The sequence below is a fragment of the Copadichromis virginalis genome, linkage group LG7 (genome assembly GCF_057382275.1).
Source record: "Copadichromis virginalis isolate Kocher_CV1m ecotype Utaka linkage group LG7, C_Virginalis_male_GT1.1, whole genome shotgun sequence".
In the NCBI taxonomy this organism is placed as follows: Eukaryota; Metazoa; Chordata; class Actinopteri; order Cichliformes; family Cichlidae; genus Copadichromis; species Copadichromis virginalis.
Window position 1 is genome coordinate 26,406,808 of NC_140624.1, and position 16,967 is coordinate 26,423,774.

The following is a 16,967-nucleotide window of genomic DNA, read 5'->3' on the forward strand; positions in this document are numbered from 1 at the left end:
GTGTGTGTGTGTGTGTGTGTGTGTGTGTGTGTGTGTGTGTGTGTGTGTGAGCTTCAACCTTAAGAGTTTTGTGTGTATCTGGAGGAATCCAGGAAGATAAGAAGTGTGTCAAACTGAGAGCTGGTTCCACATAAGAGAGGTCTGAAAGCTGAAGGCTCTGCCTCCCATTCTACTTTTAAATAACCTAAAAATCACAAGTAAGCCTGCAGTCTGAGAGAGAAGTAATCTATTGGGGTGATACAGTACTATGAGGTCTGATTAGTCTGTGCTTTGGGGCGTAGCCAGGCAAGCTTAAAGAATTATAAATAAATACATGTACATATGAACATACCCTGTACATATGGAAAACTGTCCCTCGGTCCTCATTGGTCAACTCACCATTTTTTATGTCTCTCTCTCTCTCTCTCTCCTTCTTTCTCTCTCCTTTTCTCTCTTTACTCTGTTGTGTGTGTGTGTTCTGGTTTTGGTGCAGAAGTGGGACTTTCGGGGTTCCTGGCCTAATCACTCACCTGCTTCTGATTACCTCTTTGTACCTTCTTCCTACCTGTCCAGATGCTCTACGGGCTAAGGAAGGCCAATTCTTCTGCATCTTAACCATGGGGACAAAGGACCTCAGGCCTCAGCTAGAGACTTTTCACAGGCGTAACTTAAAAGTCCTCCAAGCATTATTGCCTTCCAACTGGAGAATTCCCTGCTACAGAATGGTCAGCTATGTTTGGATTGAAAGACATTCGCCAAATAGTTTAAAAACTGTGGACAGCCATACTAGAGTCTCTGATTTTTATTGGAGATTATGTATCGGAATTTCAGGAGCGGGACCACGCCTCCAAACACGCTCCTTCCAGTTGTCATCTGTATAGGTTCCCCCAGTTCTGCAAGCTGTTCATTCTAGTTTATGTGCCCCACCCTCCCTTCCTCCCTCCTTGTTCTCAGTTCTTTAACTTCTTCATTTCTGTTTAGTGCACGGGGATCTGCCAGGCCCGGGAGCCATTGCCAGTCCCCTTCGATGCCTTCCCCAAACAGCAGCTCAATTCATGTCAAAGCATTTACTTTTACCTACTAAAACGCTGTCAAACCTAAAATGAGGACGTGGGCCCAGCTAGTGAATTAGCACACTAAACTTTGACTTGGAACTCCACGTGAATCCAATTTGTGTCCATACCTTGACAGAATGATCCGATGGACCCAGCCGGCTCGGGTCAAGTGAGTTGCGCCCTTGCAAACCAACAAGAACAGCTGGGCTGGCACGAAGAAATGCTGCAGCACATCTCAGGAGAAATGAACACAATCACCCTTCACTTGGGTGAAGTGAAAGGTATGATGCAAACACATGTAACTGAATTTCTGGTTAACCTACCTGTTCGTCACAGCCCCGCACCACCTGTTGTTCTGCAGCCATCGCCGCCACCCAATTTTCTGAAAAGGCCTTTACCTACGCCTGAGTTAGTTAGAGAAAGATGGTGAGTTAGAGAAACATGGGGGTTTTCCATACCAAAAGTTGTGCCCACCAATAACGATGGGGTTATTGGCGGGCAAAGTCTCTAGTGTTTCATGTTTGCTGGAAACATGCCAAGACTCATGCTTCTAGCTAAAATCTCAGTCAGCGGTCAAACGTACTTCCTCAAAGCTTTAATTGATTCCGGAGTCAAATAGTATTGATCACTCTCTTGCTGCTCATTCATATTTATCTCCCGTTCCGCTTCCTGAACCTTTCTCCCTGTCTGCTGGACACAACACATAGAACTCAGGCCATAACTCAGACTAATTTCCTTGACATCATTACTGGAGTAAGTCACTGCCAAACTGCCAAGCACTGGGTCCATCTATGGGTCTTTTGGTTGGGACTTGTTCTTTGTAGAAAAGAAAGATAAATCGCTCCATCCTTGACTTTCATGGCCTAAATAAAGTCATGGTAAAATATCCACTTTCCCTACTCTAATTCCTCCAAGGTGCTACTATGTTCACAAAAACTGGACCTCCATAATACCTACCATTTCGTTAGGATAAAGGAAGGAGATGAAAGAAAACACATTTATGTAACTTTGAATATCTGGTTATGCCCTTCAGTCTAACAAGCACTCCAGCAGTCAAAAGTTTGAACACACCTTCAAATTTAATGGTTTTTCTTTATTTACATTGTAGATTCTCACTGAAGGCATCAAAACTATGAATTAACACACGTGGAATTATGTAGTAAACCAAAAGTGCAAAATAACTCAAAACATGTTTTATATTTTAGATTCTTCAAATTAGCCCTCCTTTGCTTTGATTGCTGCTTTGCACACTCTTGGCATTCTCTTGATGAGCTTCATGAGGTTGTCACCTGAAAAGGTTTTCCAAAAGTCTTGAAGGAGTTTCCAGAGATGTTGAGCACTTGTTGGCCCTTTTGCCTTCATCTCATCCCAAACCATTTCAATTGGGTTTAGGTCAGGTGACTGTGGCCATCTGGCGCAGCACTCCATCACCCTCCTTCCGGGTCAAATAGCCCTTACGCAGCTTTGAGGTGTGCTTGGGGTCATTGTCCTGTTGAAAAATAAATGATGGTCCAACTAAAAGCAAACCGGATAGGATGGCATGTTGCTGCAGGATGCTGTGGTAACCATGTTGGTTCAGCGTGCCTTCAATTTTCAATAAATCCCCAACAGTGTTACCAGCAAAGCATTTCAGGTGACTACATCATGAAGCACATTGAGAGAAGGCCAAGGGTTTAAAGCGCTGTCAATAAAGCAAAGGGTAGCTACTTTGAGGAATCTAAAATATAAGGCAATGCATGTGTTATTGAGTTATTTATCAATTTTTTCTTTGCTACAAGATTCCATATATCTTGCTTCATATATCTGATGTCTTCAGTATGTGTCTACAGCTGGGGTGGGCAACTCCAGGCCTCGAGGGCCGGTGTCCTGCAGGTTTTTGCTATTACCCTGGGTCAACACACCTGAATTTAACCATTTGAATCAGCTGTGTTGGATCAAGGAAACATCTAAAACCTGCAGGACACTGGCCCTCAAGGCCAGTAGTTGCCCACCCCTGGTCTACAGTGTAGAAAGTAGTCAAAATAAAGAAAAACCATTAAATGACAAGTTATGTCCAAACTTTTGACTGGCAATGCACCTTGATGACGTACTCATTTTTATTTTACATAAACACAGGCAGGGCTCTAAATCAAACTTGTGTCCAAACCTTGAAATATCTAACAGTGTGAACAGATAGAATCAAGGTTTCAATATCACAGTAAGTCTCAAGCAGGGAACTTTCAAACATCTTCAAGCACCTTGCCTAGTGACTCCAAGAAGTTTGGGTACACTGAACTGTTATTTGTCACATAAGCATAAACAACAGTCTTGACCTTTTCCCCAAGCCAAGGGCGTGGAGAAGCAAATCTCTAATACACCAGGGAAAACAGATTCAGTTGTTGAATTGAGGTACAGATACAACTCTACCCAACCTTGTCATCTGCATCTCAGCAACTCCAGATTGGTCCAGCCCCTCTCCACCACCTGGTTCCAGAGCTCAACCTGTGCATTTAGACAAGCCCAACTTTATCTATATGTATCTAACTAGAGGTTGCCAGCTACATTTTACACCTTATTACTGTAGGGTCTTTACATTACAATAAGCACTTTGAGGTGACCATTACTGTGATTTGGCGTGATTCAGCACTGGTCTTTTTGACAGCTGTGCCAACTGTGATAGGATTTATGTATTACAAGGGGGACACATTATATTATCATTTTAATTTTCATTAGGTTTTTTATCTAGATTGTCAACCATGAAATTTGATCCTCAGAAGGGACATGAGCCAAGTCACACACAGACACAGCAAATCCATATCATTTGTTAACTGAAGCTGGAATCCTTACTGCATAGCACACACCACACACAGGCTTGTACTGCTCTTTGTGACCTTTAAGTATAGAGTTGCATGGTAAATGCTTGCCTATCAGCCTCCACATGGTCTGGAGTGAATTTATCAGCAATAATAAGGGAGTAGTCTTTTGGTGCCAATGAATTTTTAAAGGAGACATGATACAACTGACTGACCACATACTACAGACTGCTGCTCTCTTCTTAATGTTTTTTTAGAGGCATATTTACTGCAGCTCATGAAAGCAGCTTGCTACTATAATAGTAGTGGGTTAGGTTGTGCTATTGTATGTGTGTGTATTTTATTAAAAGAAATCACAAATTATATTAATTCTTGTGTTTAGATATAATTTTTACAATACAGGAAAGCAGAACTACATCATGCTGTTGGACCTCGGTTGGATGTTTGCACAAGGACACTTTTTAAAAAATTCTTTTGGACTATTTTGGAAAAACAATTTGGTTTGAGATGTCAGTCAGTGTACTGAACATATACATTGTGTCTGTTGACAGAATAAACATTTCATTGACACTCTTCATGGACCCACATGAATACACCTTTACAAATCATGTTTGATCAGCTTCCAAACTACAGTGATTTCCATGTCTCCTTAAGGCCATGGGGCAGTAAGCTTTGACGTTTAATTGGATCCAGTTGAAAGCTATCATTTGTAGCCATCACATTAGGAATAAACAGCAGCATTAAAAGAATCAGCTCCCATTAAGATTTACTAAGCGTTACTACTCTGTCTGCTAAATTCGTTCAATATATGTATATCAGCTCAAATAACAAAATCAAATCTGACATCTTACCAGCACCCCTCTTAGATCACAGACCCACAGACGTTTCTTGAGATAAATGTCTCAAATATATATATATATATATATATATATATATATATATATATATATAAACACCCAGCACGCCCCTGCGGGCGGTTTATCCTTCAAGCTCGGGTCCTCTACCAGAGGCCTGGGAGCTTGAGGGTCCTGCGCAGTATCTTAGCTGTTCCCAGGACTGCGCTCTTCTGGACAGAGATCTCCGATGTTATTCCCGGGATCTGCTGGAGCCACTCGCCTAGCTTGGGAGTCACCGCACCTAGTGCTCCGATTACCACGGGGACCACCATTACCTTCACCCTCCACATCCTCTCGAGCTCTTCTCTGAGCCCTTGGTATTTCTCCAGCTTCTCGTGTTCCTTAACAGCTGGATAGCGTAGTGGTTAGACTACACGCCTTTGGAACAGAGGATCGCAAGTTCGATTCCTGCCTGGGGCGTCTGTATCCAGTAAGGGTCCTAAGGCTAGACCCCCTATGCTAAGCGAGCCTACCGCAGACATGAGCGAGACAAATAAATAAGAAGGCATGCCGGCTCGGACGTCGCCCGGATCAACAAGGTCCGCGTCAGGTGTTGAGGAACCAGGGCACCCTGACGAAAAGTGGGCTACTGGAACAAGAAGGCATCGGTGGGCAAGAGACGAAAACAGGGCGTTGTTGGAATGCTACTACGCAAGTAACCCCGGCAAACAGCTGCATATGTATATATACACTATCCAGGCAGGGTACACCCTGGATAGGTTGGCAGTCTAACATAGTGATAACACAGAGAGACACACAACCATTCACAGTCACATCTATGGGCAATTTAGAATCACCAGTTAACCTAAGCAAACATGTCTTTACGTTTTGGGAAGAAGCTGGAATACCCACAGAGAACCTACACAAACACGAGAAGATGCAAACTCCACACAGAAAGGCTCTGAGCAGATGGTGGAGTCCAACTCTGGACCTTCTGGCTGTGAGGCAGCAGTGCTAACCACCATGCCACTGTACTGTAATGCATGTAACATGCAATAAAAATAAAATTCTTTAAACGAGTAAGTGACCTGAACGAGAACTATTGGGGTATTGTTATTCACAAACTCATGGACCAATGTTAAAACTGGGATCTGAATGTTCAGAAAATTCAATCTATTGTTATGCATGAACTGAAATTCTTTTCAATTAGTTTCACTCTACTTAAGTCAAGTATTTGTCTTTGTTTCCCACACTCACCCCATATTTGTATGCTCCTTCCATTTACTGCATTTATCGCTCCATCTCCTGCTCTGTCTTCTCTTTCTACTCTACATGTGTGTAAGTGTGTCTGTGCTTCTGAGTGCCTTGTCAGTATTTTAATCAAATTTTCTCTCTTTTATCACATCATCCCACGGGAGTCTCTTTGCCTAAGTGACACACAATCTGCCATTACTTAGACCACCTCTCCTGCACACACACACACACACACACACACACACACACACACACACACGCACGCACAAATCCAGCTTTCCAACATATTGCCTTTCTTGTTTTGTACTGTGCCGAGACATTTATCTCAAGAAACGTCTGTGGGTCTGTGATCTAAGAGGGGTGCTGGTAAGATGTCAGATTTGATTTTGTTATTTGAGCTGATATTAACCAGAACTTCTTCATAATTGGGTCAGGCGTGTGGTAAACAGCCCTATATTGTTATTATTATAGATTAAAAATAGCAAAAAAAATAAAAGTGATGTAATAGCAAAAACGCTAATTAAACTTAGTAAATAGAACAGAATGCCCTTTATTGTCATTGTACATGTACAACGAAATTTTGGGAGCTCCATATCAGCTGTGCAGGAATGAAATATATATAGAAAGACAGCAGGTATAAATAACAAACATGAAAAATATATACAAAATAAGAAAAAGACAAACAATAGAAAAGGCACATTAAAGAACAGGCTGCAGAGTGCTTGGAAGTAGTGCAAGGGACTCAGTCTGAGTAGCGTCCATATGTGAGTGGTGTGAGTAATGAGGGTTACGAAGGTTGTCTCAGATTGGTGGGTGGGTGGCCCAGGGGTAGTGTGTGTGTGTGTGTGTGTGTGTGTGTGTGTGTGTGTGTGTGTGTGTGTGTGTGTGTGTGTGTGTCCAGGGTTGGGTGGGACCGGTGTGCAGGGTGCAAGGGGTAACTTTTGTTGGCCCTAGTTTTCCTGAGACAGGAGCAGCTGGCAATGGAGGCCACCCCCCTGGTAGAGCCAATGAATTTTTGGGCAGTGTTAATTACCCTCTTCACAGCCTTCCTGTTCAGCCTTCATCTTTACCAGGGCATTGGTGACCAGTGTTGGTCAAGTTACTTGAAAAAAGTAATCAGTAACTAATTACTGATTACTTCCCCAAAAAAGTAATCCCATTACTTTACTGATTACTTATTTTCAAAAGTAATTAATTACTTAGTTACTTAGTTACTTTTTAAAAACACGATTTACACCCTGAATAGGTGATAAAGCGATAGACCAGGGGTGTCAAACTCAAATACACAGTGGGCCAAAATTCAAAACTGGAACAAAGTCGCGGGCTAACGTTAATATTTATTGAAAAAAAAATCTTCCTCTAGATATAAGAATGAATCTTTTCTTATGGACTCAAACAAGTTTTGCTGAAAAACTGAATATGGAACAAGCAAAGCTTAATACTAAACAATATATATATTAGCTGTATAATACCAGTAGGCCAGCTCTAACAATAATTTGGTATGGCTTCGCGGGCCAAATATAATTAGGCTGCGGGCCAAATTTGGCCCGCGGGCCAGAGTTTGACACCTATGCGATAGATCTTTCAGCCCAATTCTACTTTTTCTGCATAATCCATCATACAAAATGTAATCAAATGGAAAAGTCTCTTTTCAAAACTTGTTTTATTAGTTTCAATAAAGTATTCTGATTCTGATTCTGATTCTGATTTAATCTTTTAACTTTATGCATCAAGCAAAAATTTAATTATATGCAGCATTCTCTGAGTTGAATAAATTAGTTTAACATTGAAACCTATTTTCTGCACATTCCAGCACATAAAATAAAATATTTTTTGTGTTTACACTCACTCTTTCAAATAGATGCAAGTAAAACACAGCAGAACATAAATAAAGTCAAAGACTCAGCGGTCCTGTTGCTCTATTTTCACCTATTAAGCAGCACTGCGGTAGGCGGAGGTTTAACCTGGTGCAGGTGTGCTGCGGTCAGTGGAAGAATCCGCGAGTTTCTCTGTGAGTTTCCCATTATGTTGTTGCGCACTCGGTACTTGCTTGGAAGTTTAGGGGTTTTTTTCGCTGTAAAAAGAAGTTTTCTTCCCACGCACAACGGACACTAGGGCTGCCACAAACGATTATTTTGATAGTCGACTAGTCACCGATTATTTTTGCGATTAGTTGACTAATCAGATCATCATCCATTGGACGTAAAACGTACAGCTTATTGCACCAGCAGCATCTGCTCTTATATAACTATCATTAGCTTACAGCTTTAAGTGTTTAAGGTCTGTGCTAACTAAAAATAAAGACAAGATGATAGTTTATTAAACTTCACCGAAACAATCTGCAAATTTCATTAAAATTTAATAAACTCCTTGCTATCTAAAATATAACAGGACACCGGAGTAAACTCTCGAGCATCTCACACTTCTGATAATCAGCTGTCTGCTTGAAGTTTATTCAGCTGTGTAAAAACTATAACTTTAATCTCAGCCAAACCGATTTACTCAGGAACTAATAAAATACTACAAAAGCCAAACAATAAAATTTTTAAGTTATCTAAGTGACTTATATATCATGTTTAACCTGAGTAGCGAAAGACAGCGGTGGGTTTGAAAACGATTTGCCAGGAGTCCGGTGTTCTCACGGCTCTAGCGAGCCTAGCCCCCGGCTAGCTATCGAGCTAGTGGGTAACAGACGTCTCCGAAAACGTCGGAGCGCTTTTGAAAACATGTGGTGTCTTGATAAACTGAGCAGATATTTGAGGTTTACACAGCTACATTCTCGGCTGAAAATATGTTAAACGTTTATTTTGTGACCCAGAAAGAATAATAAGAGTAATATCAAAACTAACTAGCTACCGCCATTGTTGGAAACTGAGCTGGGCTGCGCTATGAATTCTGGGACACAGCTTCTTCTTCTTCGGGGTTTAACGGCAGCTGGCATCCTTGTACATGCAGTGCTGCCATCTTCTGTTTCAGTCCGTTATTACACTCTTAAATCCTACTACTTATTCCTGCGTCTTTTGTGATCTTACAAAGCTTCAAACGACGCGTCGACTATTAAATCAGTCGACGACGATTTTGATAGTCGACGTAATCGTGACTAGTCGACAAATCGTGGCAGCCCTAACGGACACTAATGTTTTTGTCACTTTTTATGGAATCAAACTCAAAGTAAGGTCAGTACTTCCACGCTTTAAACGCTGCACGCTCATACTCTCTCCCACAATCGATATATGATCCATTGTTGATCTGCACACAGCTGTTGTCACTAACGGCGCACTCGCTTACGTCACTGTCATGAGACATTCTTGCAAAAAATCACGGTTTTAGTAACGCAGTGTTCCTACGGGAAAGTAACAGTAATCTAATTACCGTTTTTGCAATAGTAATCCCTTACTTTACTCATTACTCGAAAAAAGCAATCAGATTACAGTAACGCGTTACAAGTAACGCGTCACTGCCCATCTCTGTTGGTGACCCACAACACCAATGTTGAGACTGGCAGAGAGTGGGTGCCCAGAAACCTAAAGCTGGAGACAGATTCCACCCATTCTCCATTTATGATGAGGGCAGTGCTGTTTGAGTCTATAATAAGTTCAGTAGGAGGCTTTGCATAAGGAATAGTGTCCAGTGTAAAAATCTCTTAAATCTATGCAGAGCTACTGTTGTAGTAAACCCTTGTGTGAATAAGGGAGCAACCAAAAGTAGTTTACAACCAGTGGAATATAATGAACAAGTGCATTTAAGAATGAAAATAAAACTTTATCACTGAAATGATAATATAATATTGCAACAGGTTAGAACCTTGCAATAGCCAAATAATGTTTCTGAAAACTTTGTGTCATTTAGGAAAGAGGAAGGGATTAAGATTGGCTCTAGGGTGGGGAAGAGTTACCAGATGACTGGGAAAGGACTGCTGAAGTGATGAGAGAAAGTGCCAAGAAGGTATTTGGTGTATCCTCTGGACAGAGGAAAGACGATAAGGAGACGTGGTGATGGAATGAGGAAGTACAGGAAAGTATTCAAAGGAAGAGGTTAGAAAAGAAAAAGTGGGATACCCAGGAAATATACACTAGTAATTGAAGTTAAGATGTACAACAAAGAGAGATGTGGCAAAGGGTTATAGTGAGTTTGAGTGATTTTGAAAGGATGTGCAGCAGGTTAGGGTGATTAAGGGTAGAAATAGAAATGTGCTAAGAAGATAGGACTACTCTGAGAAGCTCATGAAAGAAGAAAATAAGAGAGAGAGACGAGGATGCCCAGAAGTATATGGTTTGTGCGACAGCTGCCACGTTATTTTTTTATTTTTTTATTTTTTTTATTTAATGTTTATTTAACCAGAAATAAATAAAACTCTGCTTGCTCATAGGGGGTCATCTGATTGTTGGGGTTTCTGTCTAATATTGGAAGGTCTTTGCCTAACAAGATTACGTCCCTTGGGGCGTCTGTTGTTGTGTTTTTGCACTATATAAATAAAATTGAAATAAACTGAATTCTAACCATTCAAACAGCATGCTGAAGTATCCTGGGGCATGATACTGTTCTCAAAGTTGCACCAGATGCATCTATCAAAGTGTGAGTGTGTGCATGTTAGGTTGAAAGCACTTAGCCATAGAAAGAAAATGCGTTGGAAATGGGTGAATGAGGCTTCCAGTAAGACAGCCCTGTGAATGCTCAAATTAAGTAGAAAAGCATTATATAAGTACCAGCACATTTACCAGTTAGCTTTGAGGGATGGTTAGAATGGTGTCTTTGTCACGATTTTTATATCTTTTTCAAAACCTTCCTATTCACTTGCCACTTAAACTTTTTTAAGCAGCTTGATTCATTGATTCACTCATTCATTTGGGCAGGAAAACCCCCTCGGATATCCATGGCTCATCTTAAAAAAAAAACACTTCCTGCGGGGGGTTAGGTCTCCCTGTGTTTAGACATTATTATTGGGCAGCAAATTCAAGAGCTCGATTGCACTGGCAGTGGGGTTCGCCTATTGATTATTGTCATGACAAGCTTCCGATCTGGCTCCAGGTAGAGGCAGCAACAGTATCTGAAGCCTCATTACCGGTCTTATTGTTTTCTAACACGGGTTCTTTTAACAATTCGCTCAGTCGTAATTTTGTTGTTAAACACTCCTTAAAGATATTAAGTCAAATTAGGAAATCTCTCAAACTACCTGATTTTTCAGTAGGAATGCCAATAATACATAACTACTTGTTTAAACCAGGTAAAATGGATAGGGTGTTTTTAGAATGGGGTGAAAAGGGATTGAAATACATTGAGGACTTATATACAGATGACAAATTTATGTCCTTCCTTCAACTTCAAGAAAAGTTTCAATTACCTCAATCACATTTTTTTCGTTATCTTCAAATAAGGAATTTTGTTCAACAAAACTTTTCAGACTTTCCACTGAAGCCACGAAGTTATACTTACTTTGATATAATTCGGAAAGCAGATTTTAAACATTTGATATCTCAGTTTGTTAAGTGCTTTACAATCCCAGTTGATTCCGACCGAATTAAGAAAACATGGGCTGAAGACCTCGGGGTCCCTCTGTCTGAAGACCAATGGTCAAATTGTTTGTCCAATATTCAGAAAGGCTCAATAAATGCCAGATATAAACTAATCCAGTTTAAAGTCATTCATAGACTACACTTTTCTAAACTTAAACTTAACCGGATCTATAATTCTGTATCCCCCTTATGTGACAGATGTAAAGTCGGTGAAGGTTCCCTTGCACATTTATTTTGGCATTGCCCGGTTTTGAATGCTTTTTGGAGCCGGATTTTTATGTGGTTTTCAAACCAATTTAGGAAAAAAGTACCACGTGATGGTACGTTGGCTATACTTGGATCATTTGCATCAGTCGGATCTTTTTCCTTTTCACAAAAACAGATAATTACAATGGGTATGCTGGCTGCAAAGAAACTTATTCTTTTACAGTGGCGGTCTTCTTCGGCCCCGTGTTTTAACAGGTGGCTTAATGAGATGGTGTCTGTGGCCAGGGTGGAGCAGATAAGATTTGATAGAGAGGGGAAACTGGCGAGTTTTTGTATGATTTGGCAACCATTTCTAGAATTCTTAAAAAAATAACTGATCATAATTCATGCCTCACACTCCGCGTGAATTATTTTATTTGGTTTTTTTTTGTTTTTTTGTTTTTTTCTTCCTCTTCTTTTTCTTCTTTTTTCCTTTCTTTTTTTTTCCTTTCATGCTTATAAGTTCACAAATGTTAAAAACAGTAATTGTTCTTGGTTGATTTTGTATAAGCATGTTATGTTTAATTTAAATGCAAAAATAAAATTTAAGAAGCTTTGAGGGATGGTATGAAGTATTGCACACACACATTGCATCTGTATATAATGAGTTTTGCCAAATTATGTTTTTTCATATCATGAAACGTGAAAGAAAGCATATCAAGTTTGTGTTATTCAAATCTTGCATGAAAATACTTTGTAGTCTTGTGCATGATAAACATGTTAGATTATCGTACTGTAGTGAATTTATAGTTGTGTTGGACATTTGAACACTGGCTGTGAGGCTCATGGTCAGTGTTTGGTTACATCAAGTGTTACAGAATAATTTGCATTTTAAGCTGATGACGCTTAATTATTTCACCGAATTCCACCTTTATACTAACTGTATTGGTCTAGTATAAAGTGTATAGGAAGTATACTGTCAGTGTAGGAAATGGAAATCACCCAAGGTAGCTGTGACATGTCCTCCTGTTTCTTGCCTGTATGCAATAACATCCTGGAGTCTTCTCATCACCATGAGTTTCAGAGGAACATAGTGCAGATATAAACCTGTAGAGTAATTCTCAGTCAGTGTCTCTGTCACTGGTATTAGGCAGTATTACATATACATGACTCACAACCCCCCTTGGCAATAGGTCTTACCGTAGTTAGAGGGGCTTTCAGACTGATAAATAATTTACTACTCAGAAAGCATAGAACAGATTTCACTCCCCATGCTCCAGTTTCATATTTTGATATGTTAAAAACCTGATATAGTAGATGATGGTCCTCTGAGGAGCAGCCTCCTATATCTCTTTCCTTACTCTCTTTTGTTCTTCTGACTCGCTTTTTCCACCTCACACGTTTTCCCTGCAGTCACACATTTTAGATGTATTTTCTAACTGAATAATAATATATGAATAGCAGTACAGCGTATAATGTTTACGTGTCAGTGAGTGAAGCTGTTGTGGGACAGTCCTCTGATTTTACACATTATATAATAACTGATTTAAAAGACAAATGATCAGCTAATTTATTGTGATAATGTTTAAATTTAGCTTTATTACTGCAATGTTTTATTTTGTTTATGCATGCGACAACTAAGTTTTTTGGCTCTGCATGCTGAGCTATATTTTTAAAAAATAATCCATTATTTAAGAAACGATGACTTCAGAGGACTGAAATGAAATAAAATAAAATTTAGCCTAAAAAAAACAGTTTCCAATGCCAGCGAACATACCAGTTATTTGTTATTTATGTGTAAATAATTTAAAAAATTTCAGCAAGTTAACAGAAATCCATTTATTTTTCCAAGAGTGAGACCTGTCTTCTACCATCTTACTGATCAATGGCAAAATCCAAAAATCCAAGAAGTATTAACCCAAAGTAACTAAAACATGGCCTTTGTTAACAGTTTATCTGCTCCGTGTTTACAGCACTGTGAAAAATTATTTTAAAAAGCATTCAGTATTTACTCAGGTTATGTAAAAAATAAAGAGGCCCAAATACTTTTTCAGAGCACTGTACCTTTGTCAGAAGCTGGTTTGTGAACTGAAAGGATCTTTAGGCTTTAAAGTTGAAGTTCTTTTTCTTGATACAAACATTTTTTTATGGCAAACAAAAATCTTGTCTCTTACTGAAAACTTGGAAGGACGGTGGAAGTAATGCATGCTGTGATTTGAGATCTAAATATTCAGTGCATAAATTATGTATACAGCTTTAAATCATTACCATTGTCCATAAGGCTTTAAATGGGTTAAAACAGGTTTAGTTTAGGCTGGATTTAGGTTGCTTGGATGAATAAAGCTTGCAGTAAAAAGTGCTTAATGCAAAGTTAGAGTAAATCGTATTCGCCAGTCCAGTCCATGTATTCATAATTATAACTTAGACATCAACAACAACTCTGTGCAAAAATAAGAGCAGTGAGGCAGAACATTAGTAGCTTAAAGGCATGAGACTATTTGTTGTATAGGCTTACTCTTACAAACACAGACACACTCCCAAACACTCTCTCACACACTACCTGTAACACTAGCTGTGTTGAATGGGCCTGTGGGATTGCAGAGTTAAATGACCAATTAACTGAGCCAATCAATACAGCTCCCACTTCACCAGCCTAATTAACTGTTATTGTATCAAGAGACCTATTATAGCCCTGTGTATTGTTTATTGTGTTTCAGAGACAGTCGTATCACGCTCTGTGATAACACATCTCCTCCTGTAATTGTAGCCACACAGTCAAGCCACACAGTAGCACATAATAATGTCACGCTATTAAGCTTTAACAAGGTATTAGCAAGTGCTTAAGACATCATTTATATGGCATTACCTCTCCTTAGTTTGTAATTTACGACATGTTTATCCATCTGTTACTGTTATGTACTTAATATGCACAGTTAGACAGTTGTTGCCTTGTACGAAAAATAGCCCCTTATTTTACAGTTAGGCTCACCTTAGTGCTTTATCTCTCTCTCTCTGTCAAAAAGCGTAGAAGTGTGTGTGTGTGTGTGTGTGTGTGTGTGTGTGTGTGTGTGTGTGTGTGTGTGTGTATAGATAGATAGAAACGTGTATTATACTATGCATGCTGCATTGTAGAGTTCCATGTCCTTGCCTGTGCGCGCGCGCGCACACACACACAGACATAGTGTAGAGCAATAGAAAGATACTTAATTCAGAGCATTAATAATTAAAATGTCTGTCCACCATTATTGATGTCTGTGGGTGCAAGATGATTCCCTGAACCACAGTCTCATGTGTATGTTCATCTGTATGCCTCCATTGTGCCTGTAAATGTATTTTCAGTGTTTGTGTGTCTTTTTTTGTCACAGTGATTGATCACTGTTAGAACATTGTTGGCAATAATAACACAAATTTTCACAAAATCTGCTTTCTGAAATAGGGTCCATGGGTTTGTCATTTAAGTTGCACACTGTAAACCTTGTTTGCAGCCTGAAATCTTGTTTTTACATACAGTCCTCTTCAAAATGGATCTAAAAGTGGACCAAGATAAATTTCTATGTTCACATTGTGAGGTGAAAGATAACCAAGTTCACTTGCTTTTTATTTATGCTCCAGTGGTTCCTCAGACCTTTTTGTTCATGCTGTTGTTGTACTCTCACACTTCTGCTCTTTTAGATTTAGACATTAGAATTTCTCATTATTTTCAATCAGTCTGTTACCTGGGAAATTAATCAGCAAATTAATCCACTGTGATTTGGCGCTAAATACCGGTAGATAAAATTGAATTGAACTCATATGAATTTTAAGCTTATAAAAACCTTCAGCTCAGCCTTAAGGTCAGAGGTCAAGTTTTCTGACAATCTCGTGAACGTGATAGTTCGAGAACAAAGTGACAGGATTTTCAAATTCATACCATATGTGTATCTACTAAAAATCTTGAACGAGATCAAATTTCAGTGACCTTGAGCCTTTAAAGGCAGCGGCAAGAAAAAAAACATGAAAACATTTTTTCACTGTATTTTTTCCTCATTTGGGGCCACAGTAAATATAATCTTTATTCTTTTGTTCAAACAACCCCGTCTTTTTTTTTTAGATAGAGGTCTCTACCAAATGGTTGAGTCACCAATTTATGGTAAAACTCAGAATACCTAACTATATTAGAGACAATCAAATAAAATTCTTGGACTCTCTTAAATCTCCAATGCAAAAGTCATAAACCTTCCTAAAATGTTTGTTAGTCCAACAAAATCAAGTGTCCCAGCCAGTTTGGGGGCATTAAAATCCCTTTATTTCTGATGGTATTTTGCAAATCAAGGAACATGCTTTGGACATAGCACAATTGCAGCCTGTCACATTGAAATAGCAGATGTTTGTACTTGTGCTAACACACATCTGGTAGTCGTTTTGAGGGTCTTGGGATGTAGATATGATGGATATATTCAAACAGGGATGTATCTTGACTATGCCGGAGTCTTGAACATGTGTAAGAGCATGTCAGAAAAATCAGTACATCCTACAGTCCCGATCAATGGCAAAAAATCCTATTTTGGGAGTGAGACAAAACAGTCTTTTGAGCATGTAATTTATTGAAAATAATGCTTAAACTGAAACAGGCTGTTTTACAGCTGATCAAAAATTTAGAACCACATTGTCAATTTCTGTCACACTGTCATGACGTTTTGATGGCAAAGGCACAAAAACGTTCCCTTTTTGAACGTGGTCGGGTTGTTGAACTGCATAAGCTTGCAGCACGCCATCGCTGCTGAGGTGGGACGCAGTGTGACAGTCATTTGGAATTTCTTAAATGTTCCTGAGGGTTATGGAACAAAAACGTCAAGTGGAAGACCCCAGAAAAATTCATCAGCACTGAGCCGGAGGATCCAATTGGCCGTCTGTCAAGACACTGGACGATCCTCAACCCAAATTAAGGCCGTTACTGGTGCTGACTGCAGTCCCATAACCGTCAGACGGCATCTGAGACTGAAGGGCTTCAAAAACAAAAAAACGTCTTCAGCACCACATGACAAAGGAGTCTACCACAGCCCACTACTCTGGCTCATCACCTCCACTGATGCAACCAACCACTGCAGAGTGGAGAGACATCCGCCCACATTACTATTAGCTCAACATCTTCTCCCCTATCCAGAAGAGTCGGGCTGATGGCTCCAATATCATGCAAAACCATAATCAGAACACAAGCTTCCTCTTTGCCCATCAAAAATACAGAACCTTTTGAAAAAAAAGTTGGCAACTTTTGCTCTTTGCACTGGAGATAGGGACAGTGGGCAATGAGATGCCCTGTCTCATGGCAGAAAAAGAATTCACAGCTGGGAGGAGGAATGGGATTTAGGTGTG